Source organism: Staurois parvus, unplaced genomic scaffold, assembly GCF_062004578.1.
Source record: "Staurois parvus isolate SC_StPar_1 unplaced genomic scaffold, SC_StPar_1.0 ptg000458l, whole genome shotgun sequence".
Classification (NCBI taxonomy): Eukaryota; Metazoa; Chordata; class Amphibia; order Anura; family Ranidae; genus Staurois; species Staurois parvus.
Genome location: NW_028318254.1, coordinates 2,108,310 through 2,129,904, shown reverse-complemented (window position 1 = coordinate 2,129,904; position 21,595 = coordinate 2,108,310).

The following is a 21,595-nucleotide window of genomic DNA, read 5'->3' as shown; positions in this document are numbered from 1 at the left end:
TCTGGCAGCAGCTATGGGAGGCCCGTAATCTGCCAGCACCCTATGTCAAAAAATTCAACACACCAGCAGTGTGAGGAGACCTGAAAGTGGCACATGGCATGAGACACTGTGGACCTGGCAGCAGCATGAGGAGGCGGTATATAGGGGCCCATGGCAGATTAGGGGCCTGGCAGCAGCTATGGGAGGCCCATAATCTGCCAGCACCCTATGTCAAAAAATTCTACACACCAGCAGTGTGTGAGGAGACCTGAAAGTGGCACATGGCAGAGTGTGGCGATGGAGACAGCAGCAATGGGAGGCCGTACAGGGACCCATGAGAGACTCTGGACCTGGCAGCAGCATGAGGAGGCGGTATATAGGGGCCCATGGCAGATTAGGGGCCTGGCAGCAGCAATGGGAGGCCCGTAATCTGCCAACACCCTATGTCAAAAAATTCTACACACCAGCAGTGTGTGAGGAGACCTGAAAGTGGCACATGGCAGAGTGTGGCGATGGAGACAGCAGCAATGGGAGGCCGTACAGGGACCCATGAGAGACTCTGGACCTGGCAGCAGCATGAGGAGGCGGTATATAGGGGCCTATGGCAGATTAGGGGCCTGGCAGCAGCTATGGGAGGCCCGTAATCTGCCAGCACCCTATGTCAAAAAATTCTACACACCAGCAGTGTGTGAGGAGACCTCAAAGTGGCACATGTTTGAGGCATGATTCATGGCGGATTTAGTCAGTTGTGTCAGGAACTGGTGGTTTGAAATCCAGACTAATCCACGCCTGATTCATTTTCACAAACGTGAGTCTCTCCACACTTTGGGTGGACAGTCGTGTCCTCCGCGGAGTTACAATACCTCCTGCCGCACTAAACACGCGCTCCGATGCCACGCTACTGGCCGGGCATGACAGCCTTTCAAGGGCAAATTCAGCTAGTTGGGGCCAAAGGTCAAGTTTCGTTGCCCAGTAGTCAAGGGGATTGTCTACCTCGGTTGGCAGGGTGCTGTCCAAGTAGGCCCAAGCCTGTTGTTTGAGGTCCTGCTCCAGGTCCACCTGATGCTGCTGCTGCTGCTGCGGCTGGTTAGTAGTTTCCTCACTGCGCTGGTGAAGAAAGCTACTCATCATCGACTGCAGACTGAGGCAGCCGCTGCTGGTGGAGCTGCCACTGCTCCTACCACCCCACCCCTCCCCTGCTGCCATGGCAGCGGAACGCGAGCGCACAGGGCCCACAGTGTCTGAGGATGGACGTTGGCGCACAAAGGCAGAGACCAACTGACTACATAGGTGGTTTTTATAGTACGTTATTTTGGCCTCCCTCTCAGCAGGTGTGAAAAAGGCCACCATTTTGGAACGGTAGCGAGGGTCCAACAAGGTGGACAGCCAAAAGTCATCCCTCTGTCTGATGGTTATTATTCGGCTGTCGCTACGCAAGCAACCGAGCATGCTATGGGCCATTTGTGCCAAGGAATGCGAGGGACTCCCTGCCTCCATCTCCACAGCATACTGCCACGGTGCGTCTGGGTCCTCTGTCTCCTCCTCCTCTACCAGATGCTCCTGCTCCTCCACTCCTGTCCGCTGAGTGGAAAAACCACCCATTTCACTCAATAATTCCTGAGCACAAATGTCCTCCTCTACCTCCTCCTCTTCTTCCTGTCCTGCCCCCACAGGGGTCATGTGGCGTTGAGATCTGTGCGCCACGTCTACCGCACCCTGACCAGCCATTGTTAACAGCATTTGTTCAAGGACGTGCAACAGAGGAATGACGTCGTTCATCCCATAGTCCTGCCGACTCACGAATAGCGTGGCCTCCTCAAAGGGCCTGAGCAAGCGGCAGGTGTCACGCATGAGCTGCCAATGGCTGACATCGAAGTTACACAGGGGAGTACCTTTATCCGCTTGTAACATCAGGAAATCGGTGATGGCCTTTCGCTGTTCGTAAAGGCGGTCTAACATGTGTAGGGTTGAATTCCACCTTGTTGCAACGTCGCAGATCAGGCGATGCTGTGGAATTCCGTTCTGCCGCTGCAGCTCAAGGAGGGTGTGCTTTGCGGTGTAGGAATGGCTGAAATGCATGCAAAGTTTACGTGACATTTTAAGGATGTCTTGCAGTGGGATGGTGGATTTTAAGAACCGCTTGACAACCAGATTGAACACGTGAGCCATGCATGGCGCATGGCACAACCTTCCTTGACGCAGAGCAGACACCATGTTCTTTCCGTTGTCGGTCAACATGGTTCCGATTTTCAGTTTGCGCGGAGACAGCCATCTGTCGATTTCTCTGTTCATTACACTCAGAAGTTCCTCCCCTGTGTGACTACGTTCGCCAAGGCATACCAGGTGCAGAACAGCGTGACACCGTTGCGCCCTGCACATGTGATATGCCGGTCGGGTAATGGGACTTGGCACGGGGGTGGCGGCTGAGGACACGGCGGAAGAAGAGGTGGTAGAGGCGGACATCTTTGCCGGACCAAGGACGTGCAAACGTGGAGGCAAAAGCGGCGTGACCTGTCCAAGTTGCTGGTGCGGCTGTGACGGCACCACGTTCACCCAGTGGGCCGTAAATGACATGTACTGTCCCTGACCATAGTTACAGCTCCACACGTCGGCGCTGCCGTGCACTTTGGCAGAGACCGACATGCTCAAAGACTGGCCCACCATGTCTTCTACATGTGAATGCAGGGCTGGCACTGCCTTTTTGGCGAAGAAATGACGGCTTGGCACTCTCCACCGCGGCGCGGCACAAGCCATCATTTCTCTGAAAGGTGCTGAGTCCACCACTTGGAAAGGGAGGGACTGCAGCACCAGCAACTTGGACAGGAGGACGTTCAGCTTTTGCACCGTCGGGTGCGTGCTCGCAAACTGTTGTCTCTTGGAAACGGATTCCAAGAAAGACTGCTGACGGAATCCGTGAAGAGGAGTAGCAGGAGAAGGAGCATCTGAACGAGCGGAAGATGCCAACGAGCGACAACTCCCCTCAGCAGAGGTGTTGGAGCCTTGACTGGCTGATGGAGGGCGATTGACGTCGGGTGACGGAGCAAGTAACGGAGCGGGTGATGGAGCGGGGGCTGGGGCGGGCAGAACCGCCGTATCTTTATCACGGTTTTCCCAGGCCACCAAATGGCGACGCTGCATATGGTGCCGCAACGCTGTAGTCCCAACATGGGCCCCCTGGCCACGCTTGACTTTCTGGCCACATAGTCGACATACGGCTACGTTTACTTCCTCGGGCGGCTTGACGAAAAATTGCCACACCGCCGAGTAGGAAACTTTGCCCCCGATACTCCTCACTGGCTGACTGCTGCTTCCTCCGTGCACACCGGCACCACTACTGGCCGTGGTGGTAGGCTGCAGTGGAGCTGGTGCTCTACTCCGTGGCCGTTTGGCTCCACTGACACTGCTGCGACCCTGCTGCTGTCTCCTGGGCAACCCACCGACTGTTTTGCTCGCTGCCAAGCTGCCACCCTCTTCTCCTGATGATGCGGAAGAAATTGCCTGATGACGACGAGGCTGCCAAGTGCGATCAACCTCCTCATCATCAAGTAGGGTCTCCGCCTCACTACTAGCCCCCTCGGCTGCGTCTGGGTCAGGAGACAGACCTGTCTCTAGACCGGCTACCGAGCCACTCTCCTCGCCACTACTTCTTCGCCTGGCTGCTGAAAAGGCGGATGTCTCCCCCCGTTCCTGACCGCCCTCTGTTAGCTCTTCCTCACTGTACAGTGGGGCTGAGCCCACAGCATGCGATACTTCGCTTGGTGAGGGAACACCAAAGGACAGGGGCAGGTAGAGGACACGTGATTTCAGTGGGCTTGGTCCCGGGCCATGCCAACTAACGGTTGTGTCTGACGTACCCACCGACCGTTGGCTGTAGGTGTCAGAGGTGACCTGGGAAGAGGAAGACGACCGAGCCAACCAATCGACGACGGCAGGGTTGTCGGTGGAGACACGACCGCTGGATGACACCGGGAGCACTGGCCTCTGGCTGCGAATAGTGCTGCCTCGACCCCTTCCTCTGCTGCCACGTCTGCTCGCTCCTAAAACATTGCCTCCTCTGCCACTCCTCTGCATGTTGTCTGACATACTCTTTAATTAAACGATTATGTGTCCCTGAGTAACAATTCTGTGTCCCTGAGTAACAATTCTGTGTCTGTGCGAGTAACAATTCTGTGGCCCTAAGTAACAGTTCTGTGGCCCTCAGTAACAATTCTGTGTCCCTGATTAACGTTTCTGTGGCCCCAAGTAACAGTTCTGTGGCCCTCAGTAACAATTCTGTGTCTGTGCGAGTAACAATTCTGTGTCTGTGCGAGAAACAATTCTGTGGCCCTAAGTAACAGTTCTGTGGCCCTCAGTAACAGTTCTGTTTCCCTGAGTAACAATTCTGTGTCTGTGCGAGTAAGAATTCTGTGTCTGTGCGAGTAACAATTCTGTGGCCCTAAGTAACAGTTCTGTGGCCCTCAGTAACAGTTCTGTGGCCCTGAGTAACAATTCTGTGTCTGTGCGAGTAACAATTCTGTGTCTGTGCGAGTAACAATTCTGTCTGTGCGAGTAACAATTCTGTGGCCCTAAGTAACGGTTCTGTGGCCCTCAGTAACAGTTCTGTGTCCCTGTGTAACAATTCTGTGTCTGTGCGAGTAACAATTCTGTGGCCCTAAGTAACAGTTCTGTGGCCCTCAGTAACAATTCTGTGTCCCTGATTAACGTTTCTGTGGCCCCAAGTAACAGTTCTGTGGCCCTCAGTAACAATTCTGTGTCTGTGCGAGTAACAATTCTGTGTCTGTGCGAGTAACAATTCTGTGGCCCTAAGTAACGGTTCTGTGGCCCTCAGTAACAGTTCTGTGTCCCTGTGTAACAATTCTGTGTCTGTGCGAGTAACAATTCTGTGGCCCTAAGTAACAGTTCTGTGGCCCTCAGTAACAGTTCTGTGTCTGTGCGAGTAACAATTCTGTGTCTGTGCGAGTAACAATTCTGTGGCCCTAAGTAACAGTTCTGTGGCCTTCAGTAACAATTCTGTGTCTGTGCGAGTAACAATTCTGTGTCTGTGCGAGTAACAATTCTGTGGCCCTAAGTAAAGTTTCTGTGGCCCTAAGTAACAATTCTCTGGCACTCAGTAACAATTCTGTCTGTCCCTGAGTAACAATTCTCTGGCACTCAGTAACAATTCTGTCTGTCCCTGAGTAAAAATTCTGTGGCCCTAAGTAAAGTTTCTGGGGCCCTGAGTAACAATTATCTGGCACTCAGTAACAATTCTGTCTGTCCCTGAGTAACAATTCTCTGGCACTCAGTAACAATTCTGTCTGTCCCTGAGTAAAAATTCTCTGGCCCTAAGTAAAGTTTCTGTGGCCCTGAGTAACAATTCTCTGGCACTCCGTAACAATTCTGTCTGTCCCTGAGTAACAATTCTCTGGCACTCAGTAACAATTCTGTCTGTCCCTGAGTAAAAATTCTGTGGCCCTAATTAAAGTTTCTGTGGCCCTAAGTAACAATTCTCTGGCACTCAGTAACAATTCTGTCTGTCCCTGAGTAACAATTCTCTGGCACTCCGTAACAATTCTGTCTGTCCCTGAGTAACAATTCTCTGGCACTCAGTAACAATTCTGTCTGTCCCTGAGTAAAAATTCTGTGGCCCTAAGTAAAGTTTCTGTGGCCCTGAGTAACAATTCTCTGGCACTCCGTAACAATTCTGTCTGTCCCTGAGTATGAATTCCGTGGCCCTAACTAGCGTTTCTTTGTCCCTAAGTAACAGTTCTGTGGCCCTGAGTAACAATTCTGTGTCTGTGCGAGTAACAATTCTGTGGCCCTAAGTAACAGTTCTGTGGCCCTCAGTAACAGTTCTGTGTCTGTGCGAGTAACAATTCTGTGTCTGTGCGAGTAACAATTCTGTGGCCCTAAGTAAAGTTTCTGTGGCCCTCAGTAACAGTTCTGTGTCTGTGCGAGTAACAATTCTGTGTCTGTGCGAGTAACAATTCTGTGGCCCTAAGTAAAGTTTCTGTGGCCCTAAGTAACAATTCTCTGGCACTCAGTAACAATTCTGTCTGTCCCTGAGTAACAATTCTCTGGCACTCAGTAACAATTCTGTCTGTCCCTGAGTAAAAATTCTGTGGCCCTAAGTAAAGTTTCTGTGGCCCTGAGTAACAATTCTCTGGCACTCCGTAACAATTCTGTCTGTCCCTGAGTAACAATTCTCTGGCACTCAGTAACAATTCTGTCTGTCCCTGAGTAAAAATTCTGTGGCCCTAAGTAAAGTTTCTGTGGCCCAGAGTAACAATTCTCTGGCACTCCGTAACAATTCTGTCTGTCCCTGAGTATGAATTCTGTGGCCCTAACTAGCGTTTCTTTGTCCCTAAGTAACAGTTCTGTGGCCCTGAGTAACAATTCTGTGTCTGTGCGAGTAACAATTCTGTGGCCCTAAGTAACAGTTCTGTGGCCCTCAGTAACAGTTCTGTGTCTGTGCGAGTAACAATTCTGTGTCTGTGCGAGTAACAATTCTGTGGCCCTAAGTAACAGTTCTGTGGCCTTCAGTAACAATTCTGTGTCTGTGCGAGTAACAATTCTGTGTCTGTGCGAGTAACAATTCTGTGGCCCTAAGTAAAGTTTCTGTGGCCCTAAGTAACAAATCTCTGGCACTCAGTAACAATTCTGTCTGTCCCTGAGTAACAATTCTCTGGCACTCAGTAACAATTCTGTCTGTCCCTGAGTAAAAATTCTGTGGCCCTAAGTAAAGTTTCTGGGGCCCTGAGTAACAATTCTCTGGCACTCAGTAACAATTCTGTCTGTCCCTGAGTAACAATTCTCTGGCACTCAGTAACAATTCTGTCTGTCCCTGAGTAAAAATTCTGTGGCCCTAAGTAAAGTTTCTGTGGCCCTAAGTAACAATTCTCTGGCACTCAGTAACAATTCTGTCTGTCCCTGAGTAACAATTCTCTGGCACTCAGTAACAATTCTGTCTGTCCCTGAGTAAAAATTCTGTGGCCCTAATTAAAGTTTCTGTGGCCCTAAGTAACAATTCTCTGGCACTCAGTAACAATTCTGTCTGTCCCTGAGTAACAATTCTCTGGCACTCCGTAACAATTCTGTCTGTCCCTGAGTAACAATTCTGTGGCCCTAATAACGTTTCTGTGGCCCTAAGTAACAATTCTCTGGCACTGAGTAACAATTCTGTCTGTCCCTGATTATGAATTCTGTGGCCCTAACTAGCGTTTCTTTGTCCCTAAATAACGATTCTGTGGCCCTCATTAACAAGTCTGTGTCCCTGAGTAATGGTTCTCTGTCCCTAAGTAACTTTTCTCTGTCCCCAATTATCGTTTCTGTGGCCCTAACTCTGTCCCTGTCCCTAGTACAGAGCGGTCTGCCTCTGTTCAATAACTGCAGGCAAATGAAGAATTCCAAAATGGCCGCTATTTATAGCTCGACCATTACACAGTGCTGGCTGGCTGGCTGCTGATTGGCTGATGCGATCACATGTAGTTGAGGAATGCATTATGGGTCAGCGCGCCTTGTCTGCGCGCCTTCCCAGACATCCCCGCTCCGTCGCCGCACATGTCAGCCGCCATTTTCTGAAAAATTTCGATTCGCGCGTCCGAATTAGGCTATTTTTCGGATTCGGCACGAATCGAAATTTTTCCGATATTCGACTCGAATTCCACTTCGGATACTTCGATTCGCTCATCTCTAGATATGATCACCATGTATAAATACATTAATGCTCTATTTAGTGAACTTGGTGCAAATTTATTCACTTCAAGATCTTTGCAAAAGACAAGGGAACACTCTGCCTTTGGAAGAAAAAAGATTTAGGGCTCATCACATCTGAAACTGTGCACTTACTGCGCATTTTGTGCATGTGCGGAAAGGTACACTTGACACGTTTTTATGCGCATTTGCAGTGCATTTTTCCTAAGCTTGCATTTTCTTTAAGGCCAACTCTGTTTTCTGTTTTCTTTGGGCTTTTATGTACACTGCACTGTGTTGCAGTGCTTTTACATGCATTTCTGAGCATTTGCGATGTGGAAGAATGCGGCTTGCTGTACTTTTAGTCACTGCGCTGCACAGTTGACCCGCTGACAGAATGTAAACCAAAGAATTGCCGGCATTTAAATTTAAGAAAAAACCAGCGAGGGGCCCCACCCCAATCCTTACCAGGGCTTTCGGGTCTGAGAACTTGGGGACACCTGAACTCAGAACACTATACTTGAAGAAACTGGGGGACACAGGTCAATTGAGGCACAAAGTGCAGGTTGAGACAGTGAAGTCACAGGATTGTACAGCGTCAATGGGAGCACTGAGATGCTTGGATCACAAGAACACGGGAGTGAAGGTCTCTTGCAGCACTGGGGTGCTGGGAACACAGGGATAACAACGTCACTGAAGGCACAGAGGTACAGGGATCATGTTCTTGTCTTTTTGGTTATCAACCCCAGCTCTGTATCTGACCATGCCTGTCTGTTGCCCAGCCTGACCTTTGGACTATCCACATTTTTGAGATTGCTTATCAATTTGGCACTTTGTTTTGGTTCTTTCCCTGATCAGCTGCCATCTGCACAGTTGTGTTTGAGGACCGACCTGGGAGCCACCCACAGCAAAGCCCATCACCCCTTGTGGCAGCAACTTGGACTCTGTGCCTCCAAATATTTTAGGCCTCACGCCTCCACCAATTTTGCAGATAGCCCAGGTGGTGTACAATCACATAATATGGTTTGATATCATTTTGTTGTTGCTCATTGGTGTAATTTGCTATTATGTTGTGATATGTTCCTACAACTATTCACTATAACACTGTCATATAATGCAATGTGGTACTGCCTGGTGATAAAATTTGCTGTTGCAAACTCCATTTATCATTTTATCTTGTGATAATTTTCATGTCATGTTCAATTCACAGACAAACATTGTTTAAGTGTGGATTTTTTTCTTGTTTTGCATGAAATGGACAATTTATTCTTGAATGTCCTATTTTGTCATGAATCGTTATTTTATCTCAGTAAAAGGCTCAATTTACGAAGATATAATGAACATGTTACTTTCCATTATAATAATTATTGTAGGCCTTTTCACTGTTATTTTTAGCCTTTGGCCCTCATTGCTAAAAATAACAATTATACAATATGATTCAGAGGAAGGGTTCCTGTTCTTCTGACTACTAAAAATAGTTAAATGACCATTACGGAGTTATCAGCTGCTGTAAATCTGCAGCTCATAGATATACAGTACGTAGGAGAAAGAGGTTTCCGTGTTCATTTATTCAATCATAAGAGGTTTATAATGCAGTAGCCCATGAAAGATTTGTTTTTATTTATAATCAGATGATGAAAATGATTAGCTGAAAAGTATAATTGTGTTCTGACTTCCGTATTGTGCTTATGACATAATGTGAAAATTACCCCCATTGTCATACTCAGACATTTGTCAAGCTCATCTTAGCAAGTCTTTAGAAAAGCTGAGTGTTTTGTTTCGGTATTTTTATCTTTTTAGGGATTTGTGGAGCATTAGTCTTAGTAAGCAGTGTGACATTTACAACCAAAAGTACACGGCAAAACACAATAATGTCACTAAATGAGGGTTAATTGGAGTTTTTACAACAATCTAGACATTTCACTTCACATCTTGAATCAGGTCACCACAAATGGAAGGGATTACAAGTTCGAGCACAAAATGTGAGAAATAATTACAAGTCCCAGCACCACAGATGAGAATGGACTACAAGGCCCAGCACTACGAATGAACAAAGACTACAAGTCCCAGCATGGCATGTGAGAAGAGAGTATAAGTCCCAGCACCACAAATGATAAGGGTCTAAAAGTCCCAACACTGCTTCTGAGTAAAGACTATAAATTCCAGGCACACAGATGAAGAGACTACAAGTCCCAGCACCACCTGTCAAATAAAACTGCATGTCGCAGCACTAAGGATGATAACAGACTACAAGTTTTAGCAACATGGATTAGAAGAGTCAGTAGTGACTACAAGTTCAAACAATGAATGTGAGCTGAAACTACAAGTTCTAGTACCATGGATGAAAGAGACTTCTGATCCCAGCATGATAGATGAGAAGACATTACAAGTCCCAGCACCACGAATGAGAAGAGACTACATGTCCCACCACTATGGATGCAAAGAGGCCACGAGTTCCAGGACCACATATGAAAAGAGATTGCAAGCAGGGCCAAAACTAGGGGGGGGGGCATGAGCCCAGGCACCGGATTGAGAGGGGCGCCTCTGACAGAAATCCCAGAACAAAGAGTTCAGGTCTTCTCCTGGCCATGCCCGCCCCACACAAACCTCATCACCACTCCTCCAGGGCCCTGATTCACCTCTCCGCCACCAGTGCCTGACTTGCCTGCAGTGTTACCGCTCCCTTATGCTCGACGAGCTGGGCTTCTGCGGCGTCACTGAAAACTGGTGTAGCTACACTGGGTTCTGGAGGGCATCTTGGAGCACTACCAGCAGAGCAAGGTGGCCGCCCTCCAGAGCCAGAAGAAGGCCACCATCAGCAGAGAGATGTCTTCTACTGTTCTGCCGCCTCCCCTGTCATCCGCCCCAAGGACCGCTGTTCAAACACTACCTTTTACTGTCCACTCAGGGCCAGGTGAGCCGGAGACTGAGCCCCTGCATGATCTCCACCATGAGCATGTATTGTGTGCTGTGTAAGACTGCTTGTATTGCCAGTGTCTGGAGGAAAGCTGGCACCACAGCTACAAGGTCAAGGCTCTAGGGGTCATGTGGAAGCTGCACAAGGTGAGGGGGGGGGGCATGGGGGGATGGAGATGCTGCATAAAGTGGTGGGGGTGCACAAGGTGGGAGGTGCACAAGGTGGGTGAGGGCAGGGGGAGGCTGCACAAGGTGAGGGGAGGGTGTCAGGGGGTGCACAAGATGAGGTGAGGGTGGAGGATGGGAAAGGTATAGAAGGGGGGGGGGAGAGAGAGTTGTACAAGGCAGGGGGGAGTGCTGTCCAGTCCAGCTGAGGTTGCAGAGAGAGGGACTTGGCAATCTCTGTTCTCAGTCCCTTTCTCTGTCTCAAAAGTGAGATGTTAGGGGTCTATCTAGACCCCTGATATTTCTCCAAAGCCGTCCAACAGGGCTGCTACAGAATTGTAAATTATAATAAAAAAAATAATAAAAATAAAAAACTACTCACACCGTCCACTGCCCTACTGACACCAACCTCTACCCTACTGACACCGTCCTCTTCAGGAGGAAAGGGGGGCACCGAACTGAGTCTTTTCCCCGGGTGAAAGAATGTCTAGCTTTGCCACTGACTGCAAGTCTCAGGATCACATGTGAGAAGAGACTATAAGCACCATCACCACCGTTAAGAAAAGACTGCAAGTCCCAGTATCACAGATGAATAGCATCGCATTTTAGAAGAGATTACAAGTCCCATTACTGTGAGTAAGAAGAGACTACAAGACCAATTACTACAGTTTAGAAGAGACTAAAAGTCCCAGCATTGAGAATAACTAGAGAGTACAAGTCACTGTACTGCAGATGTGAAGACACTACAAGTCCCAGCACTATGGATGAGAAGAGACTATAAATCCCAGGACTGTGGATGAAAAGACACTACAAGTCCCAGCATGCATAAGAGTAAGAACTAAAGTCCCAAAGCGATAACCGGGGCAGGACTACAAATTCATATATCACAGATGAACAGGAACTGTGACTCCCAGTACCAAAAGGTGAGGATGAACTCCCGGTACCTCACTGAGGATGAACTAAAAGCCCCAGCATCACAGATGAGGGACTGCATTAGCCTTTTAGTACCCAAGTAAATATGGCAGATAAACAAAAGGACCCTGAGTCTCCTCTTTCCCCCCAGTTAGTGATTCTGGGGCTTAGTATATCTTTTAGTCTATATTTCGGGTCATGTGCTTCTGGACTTGGGCAAGGGGCAACTGCCTCACTTCAGTATTATATTGTGTTTATATAAGTTTAAAACAAATGATCGCTCTTGTTATAGATACTTTAGACACAGGTTTCTGCAGCAGTGCCACCAGAGTACCCAGGTGATAATACCATCATAGCAAATCTGCCCCTAGATGGGCTAACAGGCCACAGGTGGGACACACTCCCTTAGTCTTCCTGACATACAGATTGTACAATGATCTAGTTCCTTGTATTGTCACCGAGGTGGAGACAGGAGGAAGGATTGTCACATCTCACCCCCAGAAAAATGGGTATGAAAATTCAATCAAAGAAACATTTCTACCTTTACCCAGGATATGTTACAGAGTCCTTATTTGTGGGCCAAAAAAAGCAAACCAGCAGTTGGGAATTCATGTCGTGCTGAGTAGATACTTGGTTACAGCCTTATGCAAACGTCCAGGTTGAGGAGGTAGAGGAACTTGGAATACAGGGCCAGAAAGGTGGGACAGTCTGAAATTACAGGGTCTCTATATTCGTTATTCAGTGCCCTGTACAGGGTAGTTCAGTGTAAACCTGAGGAGGATTTGGGACACATCTGAATAGACTTTCCTCAAAAGATCCTGTTAGTCCTTCCAAATTCCATATCTTTAGAAGATCTTTGGTAATGCTGCTGTGCTGTTCATTTCACACTGTTCACCATCTGCAGAACTCCAGACAAATGTGATTCACCTGCATTTGTCAGACAAGGCCCTTGCTCAGACACCACCTACACGGTGTGCACAGAATGTGAGGGGGTGCAGCAAACGGGTCCTTGTGTTTCATCATCAGCACGTATGAAACGTATCAGAGAGCTGAGTGATCAGACTCCTACAGCTACTTGAAGCTTTATTTGAGGACAATGTGAGACAACTCATTCCACTGATGACTACAGCTCTGTGAAACTTTCTGCTTGTCTGCATGCTGTTCATGTCACTTTACCGAGATTGCAAACAGATAAACCGACTATTTCTTTACCCCCTTAAAAGACCTCCCCATCCAAAAATAATATTGGGTGAGGTTGGGGGACAAGAATTATCAGCTGGACTCCTACATCTCTTGAGGATTACCACATTGATTGAAGTGCACTGTTGGTTTTAAAGAGGAATTTGAAACAAAGATAGATCTTTCACAGTTAACAAATCTAGATGCTATCTACACTTAACGCTCTTAACTTTTTGAGGTTGGTCCACTTTAAGGCTCCAACATTAACCAAATACTGGAAGATTCATTCTGGGTGGGGTGGCCTGGCCTTGGGGTGGGCAGTTTGTCAAAACATGGTGGTCAAGGGCAGCTTTTTTCAATTGGGTCTCTCCAGAGGTTGCTAGGTGTTCTTTGAGCAATGAGCAATTCCTGCCTCTCAAATACATAACCAACAGACATCAGTTAACTGTTTAGTTAACTGTAAGGGGGAATTTTTCCAACTGACCAAAAATATAAGTGGCTTTCTTCACAATAACCAACAAACTAATGTGCATTAAGCTGTAAATAAAAGTAGCTGGGTTCCTTGGGACCAGAAAGTTACTTCACAAATTCCTCCATGTTAAAAGTGTTGTCTAGGGATGCAATGTGTTAGTGTGAATGTTGGAAGATGCAAGTGGGGAGTACCGGAGGATATATCTAGGGATAAATAAATCAGAACCTGATTCATTATCTGGACCTGAATCAGAGCAGGCCCTGATCGTGCAGTGCATATTTATGAGTTAGATAGGAATATGCTTCAACTGTAGAATATCCAGTGGGGCAATCATTTTTTTGTGCAGAGTAACCCATATTAAAGAACACAAAGAATGTGACCTATGCGGGCATTATTATTCCTCCGTCACATAGTGGCTGTATAGATCCCACCTCACAGCCCCCATTTATAATACAATTTTATTCCTTTGTCTTCAAAGTTCTGAGACCTAGTGTGATGCTGGAGGGGGGGCACTGTGCAGCTTGTGAGTTCCCAGTAATAAATAGCTTTATTTACACTGTTCTGCTATTCTAGTGAAAAATGAATCACAAATCTATTTCTGCATTTGTGTTGGTGTTTCTACAGATGGGCGAACTGAGTAAAGAAAAGGCAAGAGAATTCTGGTCACAGGCACAGGTTGGGGCCAATCATGTACAATGCTGATGCTCTAATATGGATACATTGTAAAGCTTGCAAAGAATATCTTATCTTTATGTCATCATGATGATGTCACAGCTGATAATACCCTGAAGAGGAACATGGAAAAGTTGGCACCACAACTGGCACTAAGTCACTCCTCTGTTAAAGTCCCTACAGAGTCCTATAAGGTGAGAAGGTCACACAATATGATCCAATGACTTCGTATCAATGACTTCGTAGAGAGCACTGGATAATAACAGAAAAAAAACTGTCCCAGGGGACCAACCTTTCTGATAGATCGATAAAAGGTATATATAAAAATGCTGTCTTTGCCCTAAAATCCTAACTGCATAAGAGTGCAGCTGACAGGAGCTAAAAAGGACAAGATACTTACCATATATGTGTGTATATAGTGTGCCTCTTCTTGCTGGTGGGACTGTGAATATACGCAGACTCCTTACTTTACACCTTACAACCTTAAACCTACCTTGTTTAAAGCAAACTGTATTTGGTTTAATTTGATACCTTGCACCTGTTCAAATAAAACAAAGGAGTAGAGTATAGGGGTAAATTGTAGCGGTGTGCAGGGGGTACAGTATAGTAGTATACAAAGGAGTGCAGTGTAGTGGCATATGAGGGGTACAGTATAGTGGTGTGCAGAGGGCACAGTATAGCGGTGTATGGGGCATACAGTACAGTGTTATGTGTGGGGTACAATATAGTGGTGTATGGGGGAAGTACAATATAGTGGAGTATAGTGTGGGTTAAGTATAGATGTTTACTGCGCTGGGGGGTACAGTATAGTGGTGCATAGTATAGTGGCATACAGAGCAAGTAAAGTATAGTGGTGTTCAGTGCGGGTACAGTATAGCCGTGTGAAGGGTGTACAATATATTGGTGTACAATGTGGATACAGTATAGTGGTATACAGTTCAGGAACAGTATAGTGGTTTGCAGCATGCACAGTATAGTGGTGTACAGAGCAGGTACAGTATAGTGGTGTGCAGGGTGTACAGTAAAGTGGTATACAGTGCAGGCAGGGCGGCCATCAGGAGGGGACAGCCCATACACATGTAAAGGGCCTGGGTGTACCAAAGGGCTTGGACCTCAACCAGAGCCATCTTTAATGTGGGGCAAAAGGGGCAGCTGCCCCGGGCCCGGTCATTGTTGTGGGCCCCAAAGCAGCTGTCCCTTGAGCACGCTCTGCGCACATAGTTGCCATGATTTTCATTAAGCTGTCCCGAGATGTATGTGTCCCAGGCTGAGTGACTTAAATAAGAATTGCAGGTACAGGAGCAGCCATGTCTGCGCTCTCTTCTAGCTGTACCTTGTGCCATCTGGACCCCCTGCCCCCCCCCTTTTGATGAGTCACGCCAATAGGCTCCAGTGGGGTGAGAGATTTGCAGTGGGAAGTCTGCATATGGAAGTGGGATCGATCGAAGCTGTGTGTCCGGAGAGAGCGAGGTGAGCCCCGGGGCCGAGGAGGGACCATACACTGAGGTGTATCACCTGGATTAGGGCTGTACTGAAGGTGCAGGAGGGATAAAAGGACTACAGAGGGAGGACACTGTGAGAGAGGACCAACATAGCGGGGAGACAAGACTGGAGGAGGACAGCGTGGGATGGAGGAGGAGAAGGACATAGAATGGAGGAGGAGGATATGGATGGAGGTGGAGGACATTGAAAGGAGGGCAAGACTGAAGGAAGACATCAGATGGAGGAGATGGAACTGGAAGTGGAGGACATGGGATAGAAGAGATGAGACTGGAGGAGGATGACGTGAGATGGAGGAGGTGGGACTGCATGAGGAGGAGGATGTGGAATGGAAGAGATGGGACTGCAGGAGAAGGAGGATGTGGGATGGAGGAGGTGGCACTGCAGGAGGAGGACATGGGATGGAGGAGATGGGACTGGAGGAGGAAGAGAACATGGGATGGAGGAGGAGGAGAACATGGAATGGGGAGATGAGACTGTAAGAGGAGCACATGGGATAGGGGAGATATGACTGGAGGATGTGGGATAGAGGAAATGGGACTGGAGGTGGAAGAGGACATGGGATTGAGGAGATGGGACTGAAGGAGGATGTGGGATGGAGGAGATTGGACTGTAAGAGGAGGACATGGGATAAGGGAGATATGACTGGAGGTCGAGGAGGACATAGGATGAAAGAGATTGGACTGTAAGAGGAGGACATGGGATAAGGGAGATATGACTGGAGGTTGAGGAGGACATAGGATGGAGGAGATGGGACTGTAAGAGGAGGGCATGGGATAGGGGAGATATGACTGGAGGAGGAGGAGGAGGATGTGGGATGGAGGAGATGGGACTGAAGCAAGACATCAGATGGAGGAGATGGAACTGGAAGAGGAGGAGTACAACGTGGAATGGAGGAGATGGGACTGCAGGAGGAGGAGGACAACGTGGCATGGAGGAAATGGGACTGCAGGAGGAGGAGGAGGACGTGGGATGGAGCAGATGGGACTGGAGGAAGAAGAGGAATTGGATGGAGGAGATGGGATTGGAGAGATGGGACTGGAGGGGGAAGAGGACATGGAATGGAGGAGATGGGATTGAAGGAGGAGGACATGGGATGGAGGATATATTAAGTTAAAAGTGGAGGCACTGAAGGACTTTGTGGGATGGCCTGTGGGCAGATTTGGTGTTATGGCCAATGACCAGGCTTTGGGGAATGTTGTTGGTCAGGCCCGGGGGGACCCAGGCTCAAAGCTGTGTAAGGGCTGCCAAAATTTCTGATTTCTGCCCTGAGTGTGGACACAGTATAGTGATATACAGGGAGTACAGTATATTTGTGTACAGAGCAGGTACAGTATAGTGGTTTGCAGGGTGTACAGTATAGTGGTGTAAACAAAAATGGCAGGGGCTCCAATTCAATCTATCTATCTTTATTAAGTAAGGTGCCCATGGAAGGACTTTTCACGGAAGAAACACAAAACAAACATTTCACAGCACACATACCAGCTAGCTAATAAATAAATAAACAAATAACACTGTTTAACAGTTTGCATTAAAAACAGAGGTTTAAGTTTGCAAATACACTATATTCCCAAAAGCACTAGGACGCCTGCCTTTACACGCACATAAACTTTAATGGCATCCCAGTCTTAGTCCGTAGGATTCAATATTGAGTTGGCCCGCCCTTTGCAGCTATAACAGCTTCAACTCTACTGGGAAGGCCGTCCACAAGGTTTATGAGTGTGTCTATGGGAATATTTGACTATTCTTTCAGAAACGCATTTGTGAGGTCAGGCGCTGATGTCTAATGAGAAGGCCTGGCTCGCAATCTCCACTCTAATTCATCCCAAAGGTGTCCTATCAGGTTGAGGTGCAGGTCAATCAAGTTCCTACACCCTAAACTTACTCATCCATGTCTCTATAGACCTTGCTTTGTGCACTGGTGGCCAGTCATGTTGGAACAGGAAGGGGCCATCCCCAAACTGTTCCCACAAAGTTGGGAGCATGAAATTGTCCAAAACGTCTTGGTGTGCTATCGCCTTGAGAGTTACCTTCACTGGAACTAAGGGGCCAAGCCCAACCCCTGAAAAACAACCCCACACCATAATCCCCCCTCCACCAAACTTTACACTTGGCACAATGCAATCAGGCAAGTACCATTCTCCTGGCAACTGCCAAACCCAGACACGTTCATCGAATTTCCAGACAGAGAAGCATGATTGGTCACTCCAGAGAACATGTGTCCACTGCTCTAGAGTCCAGTGGCAGTGTGCTTTACACCACTGCATCCGACGGTTTGCATTGCACTTGGATATGTAAGGCTTGTATGCAGCTGCTCGGCCATGGAAACCCATTCCACCAAGCTCTGTACGAAAACTGTTGTGCTAATCTGAAGTGCAACCCGAACTTTGGAGGTCTTTAGCTATTGACTCTGCAGACAGTTGGCGACTTCTGCACACTGTGTGCTTCAGCATGCGCTGATCCCTCTCTGTCATTTCACGTGGCCTACCACTTTGTGGCTGAGTTGCTGTTGTTCCCAGTTGCTTCCACTTTGTTATAATACCACTAACGGTTGACCATGGAATATTTAGTAGCAAGGAAATTTCTTATTGCACAGGTGGCAACCTATTACGGTAACACGATTTAATTCACTGAGCTCCTGAGAGCGACCCATTCTTTCACAGATGTGTGTAGAAGCAGTCTGCATGCCTAGGTGCTTGATTTTATACACGTGTGGCCATGGAGATGATTGGAACATTTGAATCCAATGATTTTGAGGGGTGTCCCACTACTCTTGGTAATATAGTGTATATGTGAAAGCTGCACTGCATCGCCACGGCCCCTTGGTATATTGGTGTGTAGGGCCCCCATGTGAAATGTGATCTCTAACCTATGAGATCTTCCATCTTGGTGCATATATAGCAACAAACACATTGAGGGCAGGCATGACTGGAGGAAGCCTATACTCTCTGAAAGTGGTTCTAAAGCCTGGAGGGTTAATTTACCTTAATGCATTCTCTGCATTAAGGGAAAAAACTTCAGTGTGCTGGCTCGCACGCCCCCCCCCCCCCCAGTCCCTCCTAACACTTGTGCCCAATTTTGATTCAGCACTATGCATGAGAGCAGAGGCTCTCTCGGCTTTCTCTCCCCTCATTGGCTCAGTCACAGCAGTGGTAGCCATTGGCTCCTGCTGCTGTCAATTACAGCCCGTGAAGGGGGAGCAGGGGTTGGGCCCGAGCCATGCTCTGTGTTTTCTATGGACACACAGTAGTGCGGGGCTCCTTAGGAGTGAGCATGCATGAGTGCCCCCATAGCAAGCAACTTGTTATGGGGGCTCTCAGCAAAGGGGGAGGAGTGGACAGTGCCAGCAGGGTGGCTGAGAAGAGGAGGATTGGGGCTGCTCTGTGCAAAACCATTACACAAAGCAGGTAAGAATAATATGTTTGTTATTTTCAAACAATAAATAGATAAAAGATGAGGCTTTACAGAACACTTTAAAGGTGAATGGCCCAGCAGAAGCCCAGCGCAGCACAATGGCAGCTGTAAACTACTAGTGTGTCCCTGCACCAAATCCAGCAAGCTAAACAAAAATGTCAACTGCTCCAATCAATTCTTAACTAGACTTATAAAGTAAGGTGACTATAGGAGGGATTTGCACAGAACAAACAAAACAGTATAGTGATGTACAGTATAGTGACGTACACAGGAGTATATAGGGGGTATAGTATAGTACAGTAGAGGGGTATATAGGAGAGTACATTATGGTAGAGGCATATATGGGGTGGTATGGTATAGTACAGTAGAGGAGTACCGTATATAGGGGAGTACGGTATGGTAGAGGAGTATATGGGGGTATGGTATAGTACAGTAGAGGAGTATATAGGGGGTACAGTATGGTAGAGGCATATATGGGGTGGTATGGTATAGTACAGTAGATGAGTAGGGGAGTACGGTATGGTAGAGGAGTAAATGGGGGGTATGGTATAGTACAGTAGAGGAGTATATAGGAGGGGTACGGTAGAGGAGTATATGGGGGGGGGGTATGGTATAGTACAGTAGATGAGTATATAGGGGAGTACGGTATGGTAGAAGAGTATATGGGGGCTATCGTATAGTACGGTAGCGTGTATAGGAGGGGTATGGTAGAGGAGTATATGGGGGGTATGGTATAGTACAGTAGGTGAGTATGGTATGGTAGAGGAGTATATGAGGGGTATGGTATAGTACAGTAGAGGAGTATATAGGGGGATGGTATAGTACAGTAGAGTATATAGGAGAGGTACGGTAGAAGAGTATATGGGGGGGTATGGTATAGCAGTGTAGAGGAGTATATGGGGGATGGTATCGTACAGTAGCATATATAGGGGGTATGGTATAGTACAGTAGAGGAGTATATAGGGGGTACGGTATGGTAAAGGAGTATATGGGGGGGTATGGTATAGTACAGTAGAGGAGTATATAGGGTAGTACAATACAGTAGAGGAGTATATAAGGGGTATGGTATAGTACAGTAGAGGAGTATATAGGGGGTATGGTATAGTACAGTAGAGTATATAGGGGGTACGGTATAGTACAGTAGAGGAGTATATAGGGGGTATGGTAGAGGAGTATATGTGGGGCATGGTATAGTACAGTAGAGGAGTATATAGGGGCGTATGGTACAGTAGAGGAGTATAAAGGGGGTATGGTACAGTACAGTGGAGGAGTATATAGGGGGGTACAGTATGGTAGAGGAGTATATGTGGGGTATGGTATAGTACAGTAGCGTATATAGGGGCGTATGGTACAGTAGAGGAGTATATAGGGGGTATGGTATAGTACTGTAGAGGAGTATATAGGGGGTATGGTATAGTACAGTAGAGTATATAGGGGGTATGGTATAGTACTGTAGAGGAGTATATAGGGGGTATGGTATGGTAGAGGAGTATATGTGGGGTATGGTATAGTACAGTAGAGGAGTATATAGGGGTGTATGGTACAGTAGAGGAGTATATGGGGGCATGGTATAGTACAGTAGAGGAGTATATAGGGGGCTACAGTATGGTAGAGGAGTATATGTGGGTTATGGTATAGTACAGTAGAGGAGTATATAGGGGCTTTGGTATAGTACAGTAGAGTATATAGGGGGTACGGTATGGTAGAGGAGTATATGTGGGGTATGGTATAGTACAGTAGAGGAGTATATAGGGGAGTATGGTACAGTAGAGGAGTATATAGGGGGGTACAGTATGGTAGAGGAGTATATGTGGGGTATGGTATAGTACAGTAGAGTATATAGGGGTGTATGGTACAGTAGAGGAGTATATAGGGGGTATGGTATAGTACAGTAGAGGAGTATATAGGGGGCTACAGTATGGTAGAGGAGTATATGTGGGTTATGGTATAGTACAGTAGAGGAGTATATAGGGGCTTTGGTATAGTACAGTAGAGTATATAGGGGGTACGGTATGGTAGAGGAGTATATGTGGGTTATGGTATAGTACAGTAGAGGAGTATATAGGGGCTTTGGTATAGTACAGTAGAGTATATAGGGGGTACGGTATGGTAGAGGAGTATATGTGGGGTATGGTATAGTACAGTAGAGGAGTATATAGGGGGTATGGTATAGTACAGTAGAGGAGTATATAGGGGAGTATGGTACAGTAAAGGAGTATATAGGGGGGTACAGTATGGTAGAGGAGTATATGTGGGGTATGGTATAGTACAGTAGAGGAGTATATAGGGGAGTATGGTACAGTAGAGGAGTATATAGGGGGGTACAGTATGGTAGAGGAGTACAGTAATACCTCGGTTTACAAATTTAATTCGTTCTGCAGGACTTTTCGTATAGCGAAAAATTTGTAAACCGAAATGCAGTTAACCAATTAATCTGTTCCTAAGGTCAGTAAAAAGTAAAGGCTACTAAAATACTGCATGAGTTATTTTATTTTGACAACTAGGGATGCACCAGAATTTCAGTGGCCAAAACGTTTTGTGCGAAAACACCCCTTTCTACCGTTGGCCAAAGTGCAAAAAATCACCGATATAGGTGCCGGAAAAAAAAAAGCCCCTCGCCACCGCCCGCCCCTTGCTGCTGCCCGCCATCACCGCCCCTCGGCTGCCGCTCGGTAATTCTCAGCCTTACCTGAAAAACCATCGATCCCGGCGCTG